General features: G+C 40.3%; 1 protein-coding gene across 2 annotated transcripts in view; it reads left to right on the top strand.

Annotated features, from left to right (window-relative positions):
• Window positions 1-2,272: 2,272 nt before the first annotated feature.
• The window catches only part of LOC128601754 (vang-like protein 1), a 75,604-nt gene continuing 58,196 nt past the window's right edge, over window positions 2,273-19,680 (top strand). For both annotated transcript variants that reach the window (XM_053615104.1, XM_053615103.1), the window contains exon 1: window positions 2,273-2,649. The gene's annotated coding sequence lies outside the window, so the exon portion shown is untranslated. The remainder of the gene's footprint in view (window positions 2,650-19,680) is intronic.

The raw sequence follows: 19,680 nt of genomic DNA, 5'->3' as shown, positions 1-19,680 counted from the left end.
TTTGCACGATCTTTCCCAGTGATGTTTGTTGGTAAATGCGACCTTTTAGCTGTACTTATGTTCGATGCACGTGAATCGAGGAGGGCTTTGACTGAATGCGCGTTGTGATGACACCACATGTCTTGGCCCAAATCTGCGGAAAATATACGCAGATTTTGAAAAATCGCAAGCTCCTGCAAATATTATTGACTCCCAAAAGAAGGAACCGATTCTGAACTAGTGATGTGTCGTTCATGAATGATTCGTTCTCTTTGAATGAATCTTTAATATGACTCGGGAACAACGAGTTGTCTCAGAGGGTGATTCGTTAATTTTTTATTGCGCATGTGCTGCAACATCCTTATAGGTTCTGTACAGGAAATGATTAACTCACGTCCCGAGTCTTCGGGTTCAAGTCGATCGTTCTTCTGGTGGCCGCCCCATGCACCATGCAATACCGGAAACAGAAATGATTAGTTCACCTCTCGAGTCTTCGGGTTCAAGTCGTTCGTTCATGGGATGAACGAACGACTCGAACCCGAAGACTCGAGAGGTGAACTAATCATTTCTGTCTCCGCGGAACAGATGTGACCAATGTGACGTGATAAAAGAAAGAACGACTCTGCTCGGCAGGTGAGGTGAACTAACAGACTGCATAGCCTGAAGACCCAGCTAAACTATTAATGAATCATTTCTGTTTCTCATAATTTGGCCTCAGTCACATTAGCCTATAGTTTATTTTTTCTTCCAAATGCAAGGGCGTAACCATGGTATGGACATTGGGGGGGACCAAGCCCCCCCCAACAACAACATCCAAAGTTTGATACTGAAAATTCACATATTTAGAATATTGTGACCAGGTACCATTATTTTCTCAGAAGAGCAATGAATGACAGACTTCTTATGACTTCTTTTTAATTTGATAAACTGAATATTCTGTTTGTGTAACTGGTGTCATTTATTATGTTAATGTCATCATGCTGTTTAGCTTGCTATGTAATAAATGTACAAAGTGTACAACAATATATAGTGGTAACCTGAAACGTTAGCTATGTAAAGGGTACTGGAGTTTTCTTTTCTTAATTCTAAAGACAAACTGCCATAACTAGTTCTGAATGGATAACTACAATATGGCCACAACTCAGACGTTAGTTCCATATCTCTCGTTGCCAAGCTAGCACATCTCAGCATTATGCTGAGCCTTATATCTGTAAAATCACTTAAGTTGTCCTTAGCCCAAATGTAGTGTAAAGGAACGAAATGCTGTGCAACTTTCCTCACTTTCACTCGCATTTATAACAGTCTGTCACAACGTGAGGGTTCACAACGAACTCGGCCGGAGGATGTGCAAGTGCAAGTTAATGGTCAAAAACTGGAACTGATGTTAGCCTAGCCTACTTCGTGGGTGTGCAAATATCAAAAGTTAATTGACGTTCTTAAGAACAAACCAAGCCATGGTATGATGCCTTCTATACTAAGCTAAGGTTACCTACTACGTAGGTATCTCATTACTTACTGTCTGAAAAAAAGCTCGTATGTTCTGCTGCACTCTTCTACGTTTGGCTGCTGTCTCCATTTCTTACAAACTGAGCTGCTAAAATATGTCAACGAACTTGCGTTGAGTATGGGCACAACCAAGTGTACAATTGGAGGGGGGGCACACACCTATTTTCCTTTTAACAAATGGAAATATATTAAAAAGGAATAGACATAAATAAATAGAATAGATGAAGAAAAGACAGATCCGTTGGCAGGGTTCATTAAAGGGGGACATATAGAAAATATTTTGTACTGTATATTGGGAGGGACAGATTGGTATTTCCTCAATAGTGGGGGGGACACGACCCCCCCAAAGAATGCGTGGTTACGCCCATGTCCGAATGTGATCGTTTGCATAAGTACTAGATGTGTTGGGGAATTTAACATGTAACATTTTAATTACATTCTGCTGAAATGAACTAAATGACTCGAGAAGAAAAAAAGATACGTTCATTTTGCTGAACGAGATTCAAAGAGTCAGTAAAATGATCCGAACTTCCCAATCACTATTCTGAACAACTGAACAGCAAGTCGTTAATAATTCCAGACTTACTTCCTGTACAAAACCTACTTAGGTTTGTAACAAAAAGCCCCGCCTTTCATCTTCATTGGCTGCTTGCTGACAACAGTAGACCAATCACAACAGACTGGGACATCTGACCAATCAGAGCGGAGTATACTCTCTGAAAGGAGGACTTTAGAGAGAATCCTGGAGTGACACTGGCGGGGGAAAGGCAGTGCTACAGTTTATATTATGAGCACAATAAAGTGTTTTTATAACCTTGGATGCGTGTAAATCGATTGAATGTCACCTCTAAAACAAAATTGGGCACGTTTCAAAACCATAATAGGTGCGCTTAATTAGCGTAATGAAGCGTTATAACGCTGAAGTGAGCGCTGTGCCCCTGGTTCCCCTAGCGCGTCACCGCCGTATTACACCTTCCTCCCACTTCCACACGGAGCACTGCCCCCGCTGTTATTCCTAATGTGGAGAGCCCATTCCGCCGCCGGGGCTTCCCAACCGGGCTCGATTCAACACCAGCTGTACCTGGGGATTACTACCTCCACTCTGACACCGTCGTTACACGGCGTACAGAAACGCACGCGTCGGAATGCCACGCTTCGGTAAAGGTGAGTGGAGCTTTCACAGTGCTGCATGGAGCGCGTGCACGCCCGGTAACACAGCAACTGGCTGTTAGGTGGCTAGCAAGCAGTGCAGTGCAGCGCAGCGACTCGGTTCTGCTTTCTCAAACCTTTCAAGTTAACTCACTGAATGCTTCACTCACTAATCACCTTTAATTATTTTGTTCATTCTCAGTGTTATGTCTTTGTTTAGTTGTTATTATTATTATTATTATTACACCGACTTTAACGTTCAGAATTCCTGTATCGTTTACCCCCCACCACCACCACCACCCTTGTTCAGTCAAGCACCAGCTAGCAAACGTGCGTTCACAAACGTATTAAAGAACTCGGTGTTTATTATTCCTATGCCCCTGTTTGGTAAATTTAGCTGTTGACCACTTAATACATTTATTCCAAATAAAACGACTTTTAAGAGTTTACAAACTGTCACCTGTGACGTGTGAGACATTATTTTACACGACGTTATAGACACTAATAGTTCATACAGCATTTAGTAATATTTATGAAACATTAATATTGTTGTTAGCTTTTCCAAGTCGCCAGGAGGTGTTGACACGGCTGCTGTTTGTCAAAGCTTGGCGTCGTGTTCTTGTTCTTTAGCCCCTTGGGTGTCCTCCGGCGCTTGGGCAGGGTTTTATGGTTCAATATTGCTGTCTTTCACAGGCTCTGTTTCATTTATACCCGTGTTGGTTAGTCCAGAGGTGTGTGTATGTTTTTCTGACTCGGTTTCTGGAGGCCTTGAGGAGACCGCGGAGTTTCCTGCTGCTACCGCCATTGATTTGGATTCTACAGGTAGAACCGGGAGTTGGCAAAACACACACTGCTGCTCGACTTTTCCCCCCTCTCCTGTACAGAAAACACATAACTGTCAAAGCTGACTGGATATTTCGATGTGGGTTGACATATTTGAACAAAACGTCGTATTTGGTGACAATATTTTGAGGTATTTGTTGGTAAGAAAGCCCCAAAGTCACTGAGGAGAAAAGTCAGTTTGTCTAGTTCTGAAGTGGCTTTTTTCTTTATCTAGTAGTACACTAGTAGAGTGTTTTGATTTTGAGTCCTTGGAAAGCTTGCCGAGAAATGTTAATCATTAGTTCAACAATACATTTGTTTCCTTTATCCCTTTATCTGAGAAGCTGAAGAGCAGCTGAAAGTAGATAAATATCGCATGTTCAACTACGCAACAACCATCAAAAGGTTCCCACCCTGCTGAGAAAAACCCCTAGTAGAAACCATCACAGAAAGTCTAATGGTTTCCGTTACAGACCATCAGCGGTTAACCATTAAATCCATTACCAAATGGTTTCCATTACGCATTAAGTCCTTAATGGTATTCACTAGACATAACGTGATACCAATAGAAAGCAACAAATTACCACTAGAGACCCACAGGGACATTACAGTTTCCATTCAAACCAATATAACTCCCAATATAACCATTACCAAATGGTTTCCATTAAGTATTAAGGATGTTAGTCCTTAATGGTATTCACTAGACATAACGTGCTACCAATAGAAATCTACAAATTATCAGTAGAGACGCACAGGGACATTACAGTTTCCATTAAAACCAATATAATTGCCAATATAACTATTAAAACCCTTACAAATTCTATGAGGGTTTCTATTGTTTGTTTGTTTTTCCATCAAGGCAGTAGCACCCTTGATGAGCTTCTCTGGTTTTATCCAACTTTGAGAACATTTAACCATCCAAAGAACCCACGAGGAATCCTTTTTCTAACCCTATGTTCACACTAGCAGGCAACAAGTTGCTCCTGTCACTTGTGGTTTGTCTCTTGTGGGTGATAAAATGGTAACTAATTGCATGGTAGGAACTAAAATCGCGAGTGGGGAACTGAAGAAACATGGGACCACGTGCGCTATGGGATTGGTCCAAGAAATCATTCAAGCCAGTTGTTTTGATTCGGCTTTATCACATCATATCAATATTACCCATTCAAATGCGACTTGTTGTTGAACACGCCTTATGCACATACCTAGAAAAAAAAAAATGAGTGTGGTGAAGCTAAATGATCTCAGGAGACTTTTTTGAGTTTAACGGAGTGGGGAGTCTAGACTATAAACTGATTAAAAAAAAAAAGTACAATGTGTTATTCTTTAATAAAAATTTTTTTTTGTCAAATTGCTATGGTTCAGCATTTTGTGACATGTTGTTATTGGGAAATAATCAATGCTGGCCTTTCATCAGGCCACATCACACCACCGCCCCGTCGTCGATTACTTTCCTTTAACCTCATCAGTTTTATTCCTTAAATTAAACAGGGTGCACAATATTATCGTCATATTTTGTGGCCAATTTTTTCAACACGTCTGGTTGTGAGTAATAATAATCCAGTCATCATGTCTAAACATATCTTTTAAGTTATTAACTTGCAGAAAAAGAAAAACAAATTTGACTATGTACACTCACCATCCACTTTAATAGGAACACCTTTACACCTGCTCATTTATGCAGCTAGCCAATCATTAAATCATGTGGCAGCAGCACAATGCATGAAATCATACAGATACACGTCAAGAGCTTCAGTTAGTGTTCACATCAAACATCAGAATGGGGAAAGTGTGATCTCTGTGACTGTAACCAAGGTATGGTGGTTGGTGACAGATTTGCTGGCTTGAGTGTTTCACAAACTGCTGATCTACTGGGATTTTAACCTACATCTAGAGTTTTCTGTGTGTGGAAGTGCCTTGCTGATGAGAGAGGTCGAGGAAAATGTCCAGATTGGTTCAAGCTGCCAGGAAGGATGTCGTAACTTTTATATAATCACTCTTTACAACCGTGGTGAGCAGAAAAGCATCCCAGCATGCACAAAGCATTGAACCGAGAGCTGGATGGGCTACGAGGAGTACGCTAAAATGGACGGCGAGTGTATCATCACAACCATCTTCATTTATTTTGAAAAACAAGTCACATGGCACGCCAGGGAATGTGAACCGATTCCCATGGTCTCGTCACGTGTGTACAGCTAAGCACCGGGCAAGTCTCTTAGGGCATTTAGGCTGTGATGCCTTCCAGCAACGTGGTGTTTCAATCTCAGACGTGCTTGAGTGAATAAAAATGAATCTTCTCACCAGTGATATTTATCTTCCAGTCAATCTTGCATTGATCTCTTTTCTCTTTAAAGACAACCTTGTGCGTTGTAGCAGACAGCTTGTCTCTCTTTCTGCTCTGAAAAGGAGCCGTTCTATTGAGTGAACGCTGAACTGATGTGTGCTTTTGTGGTAAAACACACCCTGGCATCGAAAAGAGAGCGAGAAAGGTAAAATACTTCTCCCTTCAGTAGAGGAAGGTTTTCTCCCCTGCCATTCAATGAATAATGCAACACCGTCAGTTATGGAGGTTTTTTTTTTTTTTTTTTTTTTAAATTGTGTGAGCTGTGAATCTGACAGCTGCGAAAGCATGTGATTATTAGCTGGCGTTCACATGGGATTTGAAAGCACCCTTTCCCGCCTCCAACATGGAAAAGTGTGTGTGTGGATCTCACAGTCTTACAGTGCTGGGAGCTGAACCGTTCTAATCGTTCTAATCCCTTTCCTTTTAAGAAGTCGAAAAATGAATCCTCGCTTTCAGTGATAAGTTCTCAGAGGAACCTGATTTACAATGCCTGTATAAAGCACTATGCTAGCTTTTCCCAGGTTTTCCCCTTAGTTATGATTTAATACTTGGCACAGTCAGTATGTTTACATGGACAACAATAATCCGATATTAACCCGATTAAGACGATACTCTGATTAAGAAACTAGCATGTAAACAGTGATTTATTGATTACCTTAATCCAGCTAAAGTCATACTCGAAGTAAACACAAATGGAATTAAGACATGTGGAGTATTCCTGTTTTAGTCGCATTATGAAAGTGCATTACAGACGTGTAAACACCTTAATCACACTAACGTCGTGTGGGAGTTTTCACCGCATTTTGCGACAGGACACATACACACACGGCAGCGCTCAACTGTTTTACGGCAAACAAGACCGCACGGCTGTGTCTGAAACCGCGTACTTACCTGCCATATAGTAGGAGAAATGCGTGTATCTCGGCTACTGTATAGTAGGTAAGTACGCAGTTTTGGATGCAGCTCATGGCTTCAAGCAGTCGTCTCTTAGCACGTACAGCATGACAAATAATTACCTGCACTTGAAGCTTTCATAAAATGAAAAATAAAAACACCCAAAACTGTATACGGTACCATAACAAAGATGTTGATATGTGAAATTTTGGACGGCGTGGCGCGTTGACGTAATGCTGCTAATCGATCTGTGTTCTATAACATGTAAAACAGGAACATGAAAGGAATATTCTAAAAGCAACTCATGTAAACACCTTAATCAGAATATTGTCTTATTCAGAATAAGGTCAATAATGAGATTACAGCTGTCCATGTAAACGTAGTCAGTGTTGCAAGTTAGCCTCCTTTAAAGTGACACACCGAGCATTCCTGACACTCACTCCAGCCCTCGTATTTTGAGACTCTTTATTATTCCTGAAACTATGCTGCAGTTGTTTCTGCTCTTTTGGTAGCAGTTCACACTTTAATTACAAATTGGTTTCATCTGATAAATAAATAGTGCATATGTAAGTGAATGTTATGCGCCAAGCAATAGGCCCCTTCTTTGAATATTATTAAACCTTCCATTTTTCTCACCACTTATTTTCCAAGACACATGTAAATTTAGTGTCAATGTAATCTAGTAATAAAATTGTAATACATTGGACAAAGTTTTGTCATAATGTCATAATTATCACATCATGATTAGGGTTGTTACAGTGTCATGGTTTCACAGTTAGTTACGGCATTTGATCTTATGGTTTCCTGACTGTTGACATTTTCAAAATACTGATTAAATGCAGACTGCGCTGAAAACCCTTTGGCTGTGTAATCGTTTACTGATGTAAACATGTTCCACGGCTACCTCTGAAGCCACTCCTAGCATGTTCATAACTTTATCATACATGACAACCCAAACCCTCAGAGGAGCATAGCACTGCTGACTAGAACTAAACCAAGCAGCTATTTTTGGCTAGTTATATATTTTATGGCTCACTGCACCACCGTTCCTCACAGACACACTTTAAAAAAACATATTTTTTTAGTTTGTAACAACAACGTGATCAATACTGACGGCACGAGAGCTTTTATCGAAAAGTCATTCTCAAAAACATATTTCTGAGAATGATGGACGATTTGGGGATTGGATCTTTTTTGTTTGTTTACTATATACTTAAGGACATGTGGACAGACTCTTGTACAAAGATTTCATAATAAATTTTTTCCTTTCATTGTCACCCCTGGCTTGTGTGTTTTTAAATGGATGATTTAATACTGTGAAATTTTTTAGGCTAGTTTATCATTCTGATTATTCGGACAAATTTCAGTTGTTTCTGTAATGCACGATACGTACCACGATGTACGGCGGGGTCCAAAAGTCCGAGAGCACACTGGAACTCTGGGGTTTTTCCTTTCTCATTGAAATAAACAGAAACGCTTTTAGAATTTTGGAGCTTTTAAAACAAAAGAAAGTAAATGTTCGTTATCTTGAATATTTAATATGAAAGATTCTGCACGATTTCTCGGTCCCTATTTAAATCTATGCAAATTAGTGCTCTTGACCATGTTGTACAAAAGGTCAGAATTTCCTCATGCTTAATTTCTTCTATCGACGCACGTGTTCAGAAGACACTCCGACTCGAGCGCACGCTGCCGTTAAATACTGGGACGTGGCAAATACTAAAAACTCTGAAATTCATGTCAGTATTTCAAAGATTCGACTTTGCACTCAGGTTGTTTTCGATAATACCATTCGTAATGAAAATTGTCGTATTCAATTGGAAAATAATGCCAAATAGAAGCATTTTGACTAGTGCTGTCAGACTTTTGGACCCCACTGTATATTCATAGGTTTGACAACAATCTACCAGCAAAAACAAAAGTAGTGTTCTTTTCAAAAAAAAAGTGAAAAGATTTGATTGTAAAATAAAATTGCCCAGACATTTATTCAGTGTCTACAGAAAGGTCAGTGTTGAATACTGCAAGGCAGTCCCTCCAGGATTTTGCGATCGCAGAAATGAATGGGAAAAAAAAATAATCAAGCGAACTCCGCAATATTCAGAGGAGTTTGTAATTTTTGTAAATGACTCCAGATTTTCCACAGATTCGGGCCAAGACGCGTCACGTGACGTCATCACAAGTCACATTCAGCCAAAGCCCAGTTCGATTCACGTGTGCGTCGAACATGAGTACAGCTAAAAGGTCTCATTTTACCAACAAACCTCACCGCGAAAGACAAGTTTGTGCAGTCGCAATTTCGACAGTTCAAGTAGTTTTCCACCAAAAAAAAGGACAAAAAGCTCAGCAAGTTGCACCACAAGGTTCGAAAAGAAAGCCTCATCAAATTCAAGCATTTATGGCCACAACAATCACAAACAAGATACCTCGGCGAAATCCTGTACGGAAAAATCTGCACTGAAATTTGAACAGTTTTAGAGATTCGGTGGAAAGTTTTGAAGAAACATTAGCTGCTTCTAATCTAAATACCACAGAAAAATAATACGGAAATAATTTCTATATCTCAGAAAAGATACAGAATTATATAGAATATATAGAATCGCCACGTCGATATTATTTCATCACATTGCCAAGGCCTACGAGATTCATTAGGTTTGGTTCGGAAGTGTACGCCCATGCACGCTGCTGCTTTTGTACACATTAGATTATAGATTATATTTGCTGCGTGTATTATGTTCCAGGATTTAATTGTAGTACTCACTCAAATTTGTTCCGGCTCTACGAAAGCTTAGATATATAGTGTGTACAATGGTGTCTTAGAAAATGGAGGCCAATTTTTTTCTGTCTCTCTCGCTCTCTTTCTGTCTGTCTGTCTGTCTGTCTCTCTCTCTCTCTCTCTCTCTCTCTCTCTCTCTGTGTTTTGTTTGTGGGTTTAGTCTCATGGACATGCCGGAGCCACGGATGTTGTAAGTTCATGCTGGAGGCAAGCCAGCACTTTTTCTTTTGTGTCCTATAGTAATTTGTCTCTTCTCTTTTCACTTTCGCTCGCACTCTTCCTGCCTCCCCTCTGGCAGAGGTCTTGATTTCTCACGTCTGTTCTAGCAGCACCCAGCGTGCTCACAAGCGGACAAAAATCAATGAAAGTTCCTCGATCAGCACTGCGAAATCCAGACATACAGCAAGTGCATTAGCATGTCCATCACACAGCTGCCCTTTGTTTCATTTGATCTCACCGTTCCCTGATATGAAGCCACTCGGATTAAACCCGAGATCAGCTGTTTTAACGGAGCCAGCTGTGAATGGATTCTCATTTCTCGCACGGTACGTTTTCCCCTGACGGTCAGCACTGAATACCGAGGCACGGCGAATCGATTGCCTCCTCTGCCGTTGTGCATCTCATCTTCCCTATCATTCAGCTAGTCTCTTTTGTGGTCCTTTTATTGCCCGCTGTTCCGCTAGGGGCAGGGAAATCGCCGCTTGTTTCGCCTGCTTGTTTACGGAGCTGTTTTGCATACGCTCGATGAGGGGTCACTAATGGCCATGACGCAGACGATTTTCACATCCACCACCATTGTCGGAGCATTTGTCTGTTTTAGGTTTTTTCTCACAGGCTGTCTTTCTCTCTTGTCACACACTCAATTCCGAAGCAGCTTAGGGGCCGTTTACACGACAACGTTTTTTCAACTAAAAACGCAAAACTATTTATGCGGTTTGGCCGTTCGTTTACACGACAGCGGCGTTTTGGGGCCTAAAACGCAAACTTCTGAAAACGGGTTTCAAAGTGGAAGGTTTTTTGAAAACGATGCCGTTATCGTCTCCGTGTAAACGTACAAGAACGAGAATTTGTGAAAACGATGATGTCACGCGCACGCGTATTACGTGTTGAGTCTATAGGCATGCGAGCGAGGACTGTGTGTGTGCTGCTGAAGATTTTGAGTTTATCGACGCTTCTCCAGCAAAGTGTAGGTTTACTGCATCACTACTACGACCAGCCGAGACGCGTTTGTTACACACACAACATTATTAACCCACGGCTACGCCGACGAAGCGTGTTCAAAAGGCACGTTCGGGTGAGACCTGGGAGGACAAGCAGTGGGTGGGAAAACTCTATCAACGCTGTTGTTGACAAGCGTGAATGGGAGGAAAAGTACCGCATTTCAAAAGCCTGCATCATACATGTATAATACAGTGTTTTATAGTGTTATATACAGTTTTTAGTACATCGCTGTCGTGTAAACGTACGCTTAGTCACAGGAGGTAGCAGAGATAGCTGAATGTTTTGTGTCAGACTAGACTTGGTATGAAGTGCTCTTCAGTGTTTCGATCCCATATGGAAGCGTTCCTCTGGAGTTTTGGAGTGTTTTGAGAAAAGGTGTGGCAGGTGATCATGGATACAAGAGAATAAACGTGGGATTTGGTGAAGCTTGGCAGGTTTCCAACATCATCATATGTGTGATGGATTATATCTGAAGCAACCATTGATTTGAATGGATTATTTTTCAGGGACTTTTTCTGTATTTTCTTTTCCACCATTCTTCCAGCATTCATCGAGCGTCGTGTCACTCATTTCACTTGTAGTTCGTCTCTCGTGAGCATGCTGCTGCTCGTGGGTGTGCACTGTCCAGTGTTTGTTCTTGTTCCGATAAGAAACCGTAGCAGCTACGTTTTTCTTCCATTTATGCGCAAGAAATAATAACTAATTGCTGATACTCTGTAAAACCGGATAAGTTCATTTAACTCAAATTTGTTATATTTAAGTGTATTTAGCTTAAAGAAATTGATTTATCAACTTAAAAACGTTTAGGTAATTAGTTTCCTCAAACTTTTTTGAGTTAAATGAACTTCTCCAGTTTTACAGTGTGGGCATTAAAGGTGTTCGCGGCTAATCAAAAAAATGTTGGACCACACACACACACACACACACACACACACACCATAGCAGTCACTCAGGACTTTGTGCGTTTGCGATTGCACAAAAGAATACAAATTTATTAGAAGCTTGCAATTTTTCATGATTACCGCAGATTTTCCGCAGATTTGGGCCAAGAAATGTCATCGCAATGCGCGTTCAGCCAAAGAACATGAGTACAGCTAAAAGGTCTCATGTACCAACAGACATCACTGCGAAAAACAAACAATTTTGTGCAAAAACTTTTCAAATCACAAATAAATTCGACGCCGAACCCGGGAAACCCCGAAACAGGCGGAAATAACATTTTCTGGCCTCTGGTAATGGTAATTATTAGAGCTGTAAATAAAATGTAAATATTTGAGTAATCACAGTAGAGCTGCAACAGCTAATCGATAAAATCGCTACTAATCGATTATGAAAATCGTTGTCAACGAATCTCATTATCGATTAGTTGATCTTCACGCGGCACAGGATACACCGAAAACACGCCTCGGCGAGTAAATACTAAGGTTGTGTCGCAAATGACGTACTGTACACTTACACTATGCACTGTTTACCATCTAGTGTGTGCATTTTAGAAAGGTAATATCATCTCAAATATATCACAAGCGTTTTTTTTTTTTATTAACCGGAAGTATAATCCGCTTCCTAGTCGATGGTGCATGACGTCATATGCACGCCGCTAGCTTTAGCCTAATACCCAGAGTCACTGACAACGACTCTCTTCAGTTTACTGTTTATATCAACGTTACCTTTTATAAAAAGTAATTCATAAATACTGTTATATAATATAAACTTATGTTAGTTTATATTATATATAAGTATATATGCATTATTTTTTTTATGGATGCACTAGAAGCACTGAATTAAACTACAGTCCTAAATGAGTAATACATATTCTGGTGTGTTTTGGGTTCTTTTCAGTCTTGTATCATTGGACAAACAGTGTAAAGTTTTAGTCTGAAGTTTATATTTGTAAGACTCAGTTTGTGAATTTTATTTTAAATAAACGAAAAAATGGTACTGAAAGTCTGCCCCGCCCCCCCCCCCATCCGATTAATCTGAAAAATAATTGGCCAACTAATCGATTATGAAAATAATCGTTAGTTGCAGCCCTAGTAATTACGCATAAATACACAAAATAACTTCATATTAATTGTTTACCTTGAGTTGCCTAGTTTTAATAAAGATGAAATGGATCAGCGGAGTAGCGCACGCTGACCCTGTTTACTCTGAAGCTTAGCGTTAGTGCCGTAAAGTCCCACATGTCATCTTCAGACTCTCTGTAACCTGTCTAACCGTATAAATCTCTGTTCCATCACCATTTCTCATCAGTAAGAGGATTATGTTTGACTGATGACGATGGCACTTGAACAGACAGCTCCATATCCCTCACAAGAAAAGTTGGTCCTCCTCAGCGCCCTCCCCCTCTCGAGCAGCGGTGCTTTAGTTATACTCTGTGAGTAGCTGTGTAGCTTGAGGGCGAAGTATGACGGTTAGAAGTTGATGTGACGTTGACGGTCATGTTAATTTGAGCTTTCTCGTAGTCGTGTCTGCACAATTTGTAGACGTTTGACTCGAGCACTTAGAAGAGGATTACAGAATTAGCTCATGCTCGTGCCAGAGGTTTGGTTTCATATAGAAATGTGGTTTGCTGAGGGCTGCCTCTAACCGACTAGTGGTTTTTAAATCACGTGTGGGCTCTGAGGCTCCCTGTAATTGCACATTTATTAGGTATGAATGACAGCAAACTGCCTTTCGGTTGTAGTGTGATGGAGGAGACAGGACCGAAATATATTTCAGCCACTGATGCCTGTCTGTGCTGCGACACAACTCATATTGCAAGAGATATTTTTTTTCAAAAGTGATCCATTGAGGAGCAACTGGAAAAAAAAAAAAAGCTGCCATATGACGCAATTTACCCTGGACTCTTACTACCTTTTGCCATAATGTAAGCTTTTGTAAGTATTTATGCTTTTTTTTTTTTTTTTTGTAGCTAACAATTGTTTGCTTAACAGCCATATTTGGATCTGTAATTTAACAAACTATCTAAATTATTACATTTATCTAGCTAATGTAACATGACCTGAGAGACATCATTGGGCATCATCTGAGTGTTTTGGCTTAATAGTATTATTTGTAGTTGTATGTCGCCAAAATGTGTTTGTTGTTAAATTTAGCTAGCTAATGTAGCATATAACTAGATAAACAGCACAAAACTAACATTGGCTTCATAGCTAATTCGCATACTCAGATTATTTTGAGGTAATATGCAGATTGGCATTCGTTTTTATTACAACGTTATGATGACATACAATATACTTTTAACTAGAGATGCACCGACGTATCGGCCAGTAATCGGTATCGGCCGATAAAGGTAATTTTTCACGTTTTATAAACATCTGATGATCAGGGCCGATTATATCCTGTCGATCAAAAGAGGGCGGGAAAACATCGCATCCGTGCTGTGTGTAAAGATGTGTCTTGTGTGGAATGACGACAAAACTGCAGTTCGTAATCTCTGTACCGCTAAAATTTTACGACGGACAGTGCAGTAGTGAAGCGGGAGTTTCAGCATCGAGTCTGAATTAAAGGGCCAGTACGCCGTTGAAAGAATTAAAAGAAGATGAGTTGACAAAAAAGTAGTATATATTGCACAGAAAGATATGTTTGTGGGGTAGTATATTGCATATTCAGTTAATGAGTTAATATCATCAAAAAAAAGTTTATTTTAGGCCTATATATTAGCAGTTTGATATTCAGTGATGGAGTAGAAATGCTTTTGTTTGTGGTGAGTGAATGTGAGACTAACAGGAGGACTTTTAGAATTCAGTCAATGTTGATATGAATTAATAACATTCAATAAGTTAAGAAATCTTACTTTAATCTTCAGAATGTAGTTCGTGTGTTAATGTTAATTAGAGTAATGTGTTTTCTGTTTGAGACCAGTTACGGTGAAACAACTTGTTGAAATGGAGAGAATAAAGTTTTTATTTGCATTTCTTTCAGAATTGTGGAGTTAATTATTATTCATTTAAATGAAGACATAAAAGGCAGAAGTATCGGTATCGGCCGATATCGCTCTGAATAAAGGGTACTGGTATCGGCTCAGAAATTATCGGTGCATCTCTACTTTTAACCCAACCCAAATGTGTCCACTTTTGTAGGGATTTCTCTGTGGGGCTTTCCTGAAAGAGTGACATAATTAGCTAAGTAGCCATATTAGCTAACAATTACATGCGCCGTCTGTGAGGTTATGCAATGTTATGTTAGATAAATGTAACAATCCAGGTTATTTCTGGTTATTTATAATTCCATATATTAGCGTTAAGCAAAATATAGCTTACCTGTTTGGTGGATATGGAGTGAGACTGGTAATAATTTGAAATGCAATGACACTGCTATGGTGATATGGGAGACACCCAACAATGGTGCTTGACTGAATGGCTGAATTGGTGAATTAGCAAACCTAGATTTTGTTTTTACTTCCTGCTTGAAAGTTGTCACCTCTGATACTCTCAGAAACTGCAATAAAATGTTTCACAGTTATTTTGGTATGAAAAATACGACTGATACCTAAACTTGAATTGGAGTTTTTTGGTGGATCTTCGTGGTCTGGTGCAGTGAATCATTGTGCTGAAAAAGTTGGACAAGGCAGAAAATTACATTTCAGGCTTCGGGACGACTTGTTCTATATAAAGTGACGACATTCTCCTCAGGGCAAAAATTGAACTTGACACCTTCTGTGCGCTCCCATCCGTCAAAACAAACGGGCTTTAACTGCCTTAAGAGTTCCACGTGATCACTCTCTGTGTCGCATCACTTACAAAGACCTATTCTCTTTCAAGATTTGCCGTGTCCTTCAGTCCTGAGTATAACGTGTTCCAAGTGAAAGCATAATGTTTCAATCAAAATGCCATTCTATTTCACTCGTAAGTGTTACAGAGAAAAAAAAAATCTCCCCAGGAAGGTCAGTCTTATAAAAAGGCATGCCAAGTAAAAGCACTTTGTTCAGCGAATGACTTTTTTTCTTCTGTTTATCACTCAGAAAGCTCTTTCTGGAAAAGGTTATGGGACGAAACGAGCCGTAAAGTTTAAAACGTAGAGAGCGTGCCGTGTAAATGCATCTGTTTTTGTATTGGGTCACTCAGACCTGCGTAAATTAAACTCCACTGAGATTAATAGTGTGGTTGAGCACAAAAGTGATATTTGATATGGCTGTTTGGGTGCCGGTATGAGAGGCACTCAACTCCATCATTGGACACTTAATCCTGGCATGTACCCCGGAGGTCACTGCAAAAAATAAAGGATTATTCTTTTTCAAGTGCCATGTTGAAGCAGCTTGGGGGTCAAGTGTTTTGGTCTGGAGCACAACGCCACTCTGGACCGTTAACTGCCGTTAGAAAACAGCAAAATATTCTAGAATTGTGAACCTGGGTTGCCAATAAAGTATTATATATCTTACAGTAAACAACATCCGTCCATCCATTTTTCATAAATGGATGGACTTAAGTGGTGGCTTGGCGGTTAAGGCTCTGGGTTACTGATCGGAAGGTCGGGGGTTCAAGCCCCAGCACTGCCAAGCTGCCACTGTTGGGCCCTTGAGCAAGGCCCTTATCCCTCTCTGCTTCAGGGGTGCTGTATCATGGCTGACCCTGCGCTCTGACCCCAACTTCCTAGCATGCTGGGGTATGCGAAGAAACTGTGCATATGTATATGTGATCAATAAAGACACAGAGTCACAGGAGAGCCTGGAGCCTCTCCAGGGGGGATACCCTGGACAGGGGGCCAACCCATCACAGGTCACAATCGCACACAGACATTCACACACTACGGATAATTTGGAAATGCCAGTCAGCCTACAAAGCAAGTCTTTGGACGGGGGAGGAAACCACAGTACCTGGAGGAACCCCCCAAAGCATGGGGTGAACATTCAAGCTCCATGCACATGGAGCGGAGGTGGGATTCGAGCGCTAACTCCTAAGCCACTTTATGCATAGTCTAAAATAACACATAACCCAGTACATTTGCTCAACACAGGATACAACTGAAGAGCTGAAGGGTCTTGCTGAAGGACCCAATCACGGCAGTTTGGTGGTGCTGGAATTTGAACGCACAACCTTCTTATCTGGGGCACAAACCCTCACTAAATGAGCCACCACAACTAGTTCAACTAACTTCCACTGATTCAGTGCAATCTTTTGAGATAATTCAGTGGTAGAATTAGGTGAATCTGCTAGTTGCAGTGTTGTCTTGGTGTAGTTGCAGTGGCTCAGTGGTTAAGGCTTTGAGTCACAGTTCAGAAGGATGTGGGTTGAAATCCCAGCAGTGTCATGATTGGGCAAGACCCTTAACCTTGAGCTCAGTTTTTATCCTGCATCAGCAAAAAGATTCGTGCGTCACTGATATTACTGTACTTTACTGTGAAAATGTTTTACAGCTGTTTACTGTAAACTTCACAGTACTTGGGTTGCCAGTAAATTACTGAAAAATTGACAGCAGTGCACCCATGTCCCAGTTGTAACCTCTTGGCAGAGGTAGCCAGATTTTCAGTTCAAATTTCCTGGTACAACCCGAAGTCCATGATGCCATGATATTATAACAAGGTTCCAATGGTCTTTGATTAAAAAAAAAAAACAGCTCTTAAAAAACATTGCAGATCCTCCACCATACATAACTGTCAGGATTAGGATCTTTTCTGTATAAGTCTTTGTTTGTAAAACACAATTCTTGCCATGTCTGACCATAGAACCCATTTTCTGCCAAAATCCAGTAGAGTCTACTGAACTCCAGGCACTTATGTTTGTGGTTAGATGTGGTTTATTCTGGCACACCATCTAAACAGATTCTTGGCATGGAGGTGGTGTCTAGTTGTAGATTTGAAGACTTGATTATAGAAAAATTCTACCATTGTCTGCAAGTATCTAGCTTGGTTTTTTTTTTTTTTTTTTGCTCCCCCTAACCATCCTGCTCAGTCTGTGTAGGGCAGACTTGCATTCCAGGTCCAGGTGTATTAAATTGCCCTGATAAATTTAAATTGTTATTAAAAGTAAGCGTTAGTACCGTGGTGTTAAGGATGGGTGAAAATGATTCATTTGTGGGAGCACAGGGTGTGAGGTGGGAATACATGCCGGATGGGACTCCAGTCCGCTGCAGGGCACTATACATTCGCACTAGACATTCACACACTCATTTAGATGCCGGTTTAGAGTAGAAACGCAGACACAGTAACCCAAGCTCAGGATCAAACATGCTTAGAAAGCAGTTTGTTCTTGCGTACATTTTTCACGGCTAGACATTTTTCGTCCTAGTGACATTTTCAGCTCCAGTGACCTTTTCAGTCCTAGTTCCATTACACACGGTACTGATCCAACTATGGCCCATTTTAAGCTTTCTGGCAGAGGTTGACGGGTTTTCATTTAATATCTGTTGATATTTGATGGAGTCCATAATGCCATGTCTCCTAACAAAATGTCCAGGTCCTCTGGCAGAAAAGTAGCCCCAAAACATTAGAGTCACCACCATATTTAACCCTGGGCATGAGGTACTTTTCCATATGGCTACCTCTGTGTGTGCGCCAAACCCACCTCTGGTGTTTATTGTGAAAAAGCTTTGTTTTGGTTTCATCTGACCATAGAATCCGATCCCATTAGAATTCCAGTGGTGTCTGGAATAAACTGAACATGCTCGAGTTTGTTTTTGGATGAGAGTTGAGGCTTTTTTCTTGAAACCCTTCCAAACAACTTGTGGTGATGTAGGTGACTTCGGATTGTAGTCTTGGAAACTTTCTGACCTCAAGACACAACTAACTTCTGCAATTCTCCAGCTGTGATCCTTGGAGATTTTTTGGCCACTTGAACCATCCTCTTCAGTGTGTTGAGACGATATAGACACACGTCCAGTTCCAGGTTGATTCATAACATTTCCAGTTGACTGGAACTTCTTAATTATTGCCCTGATGGTGGAAATGGGCATTTTCAATGCTTGTGCTATTTTCTTATAGCCACTTCCCATTTTGTGAAGCTTAACAACCTTTTGCTGGACATCACAGCTATATTCCTTGGTCTAACCCATTGCTATGAATGACTTAAGGAATTTGGTTGACATGTTACCTCATATTTATTTCCCTGTGAAACAGAAAGTAATGTTTGAACAATTTCCTGTTCATAGTCACCCAGGTGTGCTAAAAAAAAAAGTAAAAATACTTCAAATATAATTTTCAAATGATATGAATTCATAGGAGTGCCAATAATTGTTGCACACCTATACTTAAGAAAGATTTTTTTTTTTTTTATTTGGATAAACCTGTGTTGTGTTTGCAATTGTTATCCATGAGAGCAGCGTAATTTTGTGGGGGTTTTTTTGTTTTGTTTTTGTTTTGTTTTTTAGAGCTGCAACAACTAATCGATTATGGAAATCTCATTATCGATTAGTCGGTCTGCGCTCGGTACGTTTACTCATTACGTTACTTCTGTTCCGAAAACACGCGTCGGAGAGTGAATACTGAAGTTTTGTCCCAAATGACGTACTATGCACTTACACTATGCACTGTGTACTCTACCGTCTAGTGTAGTAGTTTTCTTTAAAAAAAAAAAAAAACACACACAAACTCCAAGATGAATGATAAATATTGATAAAAGCCTCAGCAAAATCAAGCATTTCTGGCCATGACAATCACAAAAATGACTCTGCGAAATCCTGTACGGACTGGTTTCTTTTACTTCAGTTTTATAATGAGCTAGTTACAGCTAATAACTGCTTTAATTACAGTTCCAGTTACTGCAGTTCCAGTTTCTGGCATTGTTATAGTGTAATTAACGGAAGAAAACGTGACCAAATGCTAATGCGAGCGACTAGCAGCTACAGCTGACTCGGAACCAGCTTCTGTTGTAGGGTGGTGGTTGTTTTTGTTTTGTTTTTTTTTTACTGTAATGATGTAACATGTACATGATACAGATGTATGGCCACGCCCTCTTTTTCTTTCAGTGTCAGTGTTGTTGAAGTGACAGGCTGTACTATCACCAATCACCGATAGTTAGGGGCACAATAAGACCATGGTATATTACACACAATCTCA

Source organism: Ictalurus furcatus, chromosome 26, assembly GCF_023375685.1.
Source record: "Ictalurus furcatus strain D&B chromosome 26, Billie_1.0, whole genome shotgun sequence".
Lineage (NCBI taxonomy): Eukaryota > Metazoa > Chordata > Actinopteri > Siluriformes > Ictaluridae > Ictalurus > Ictalurus furcatus.
Note: the sequence above shows the minus strand (reverse complement) of the source record. Positions and strands in the feature narration are given on the sequence as shown.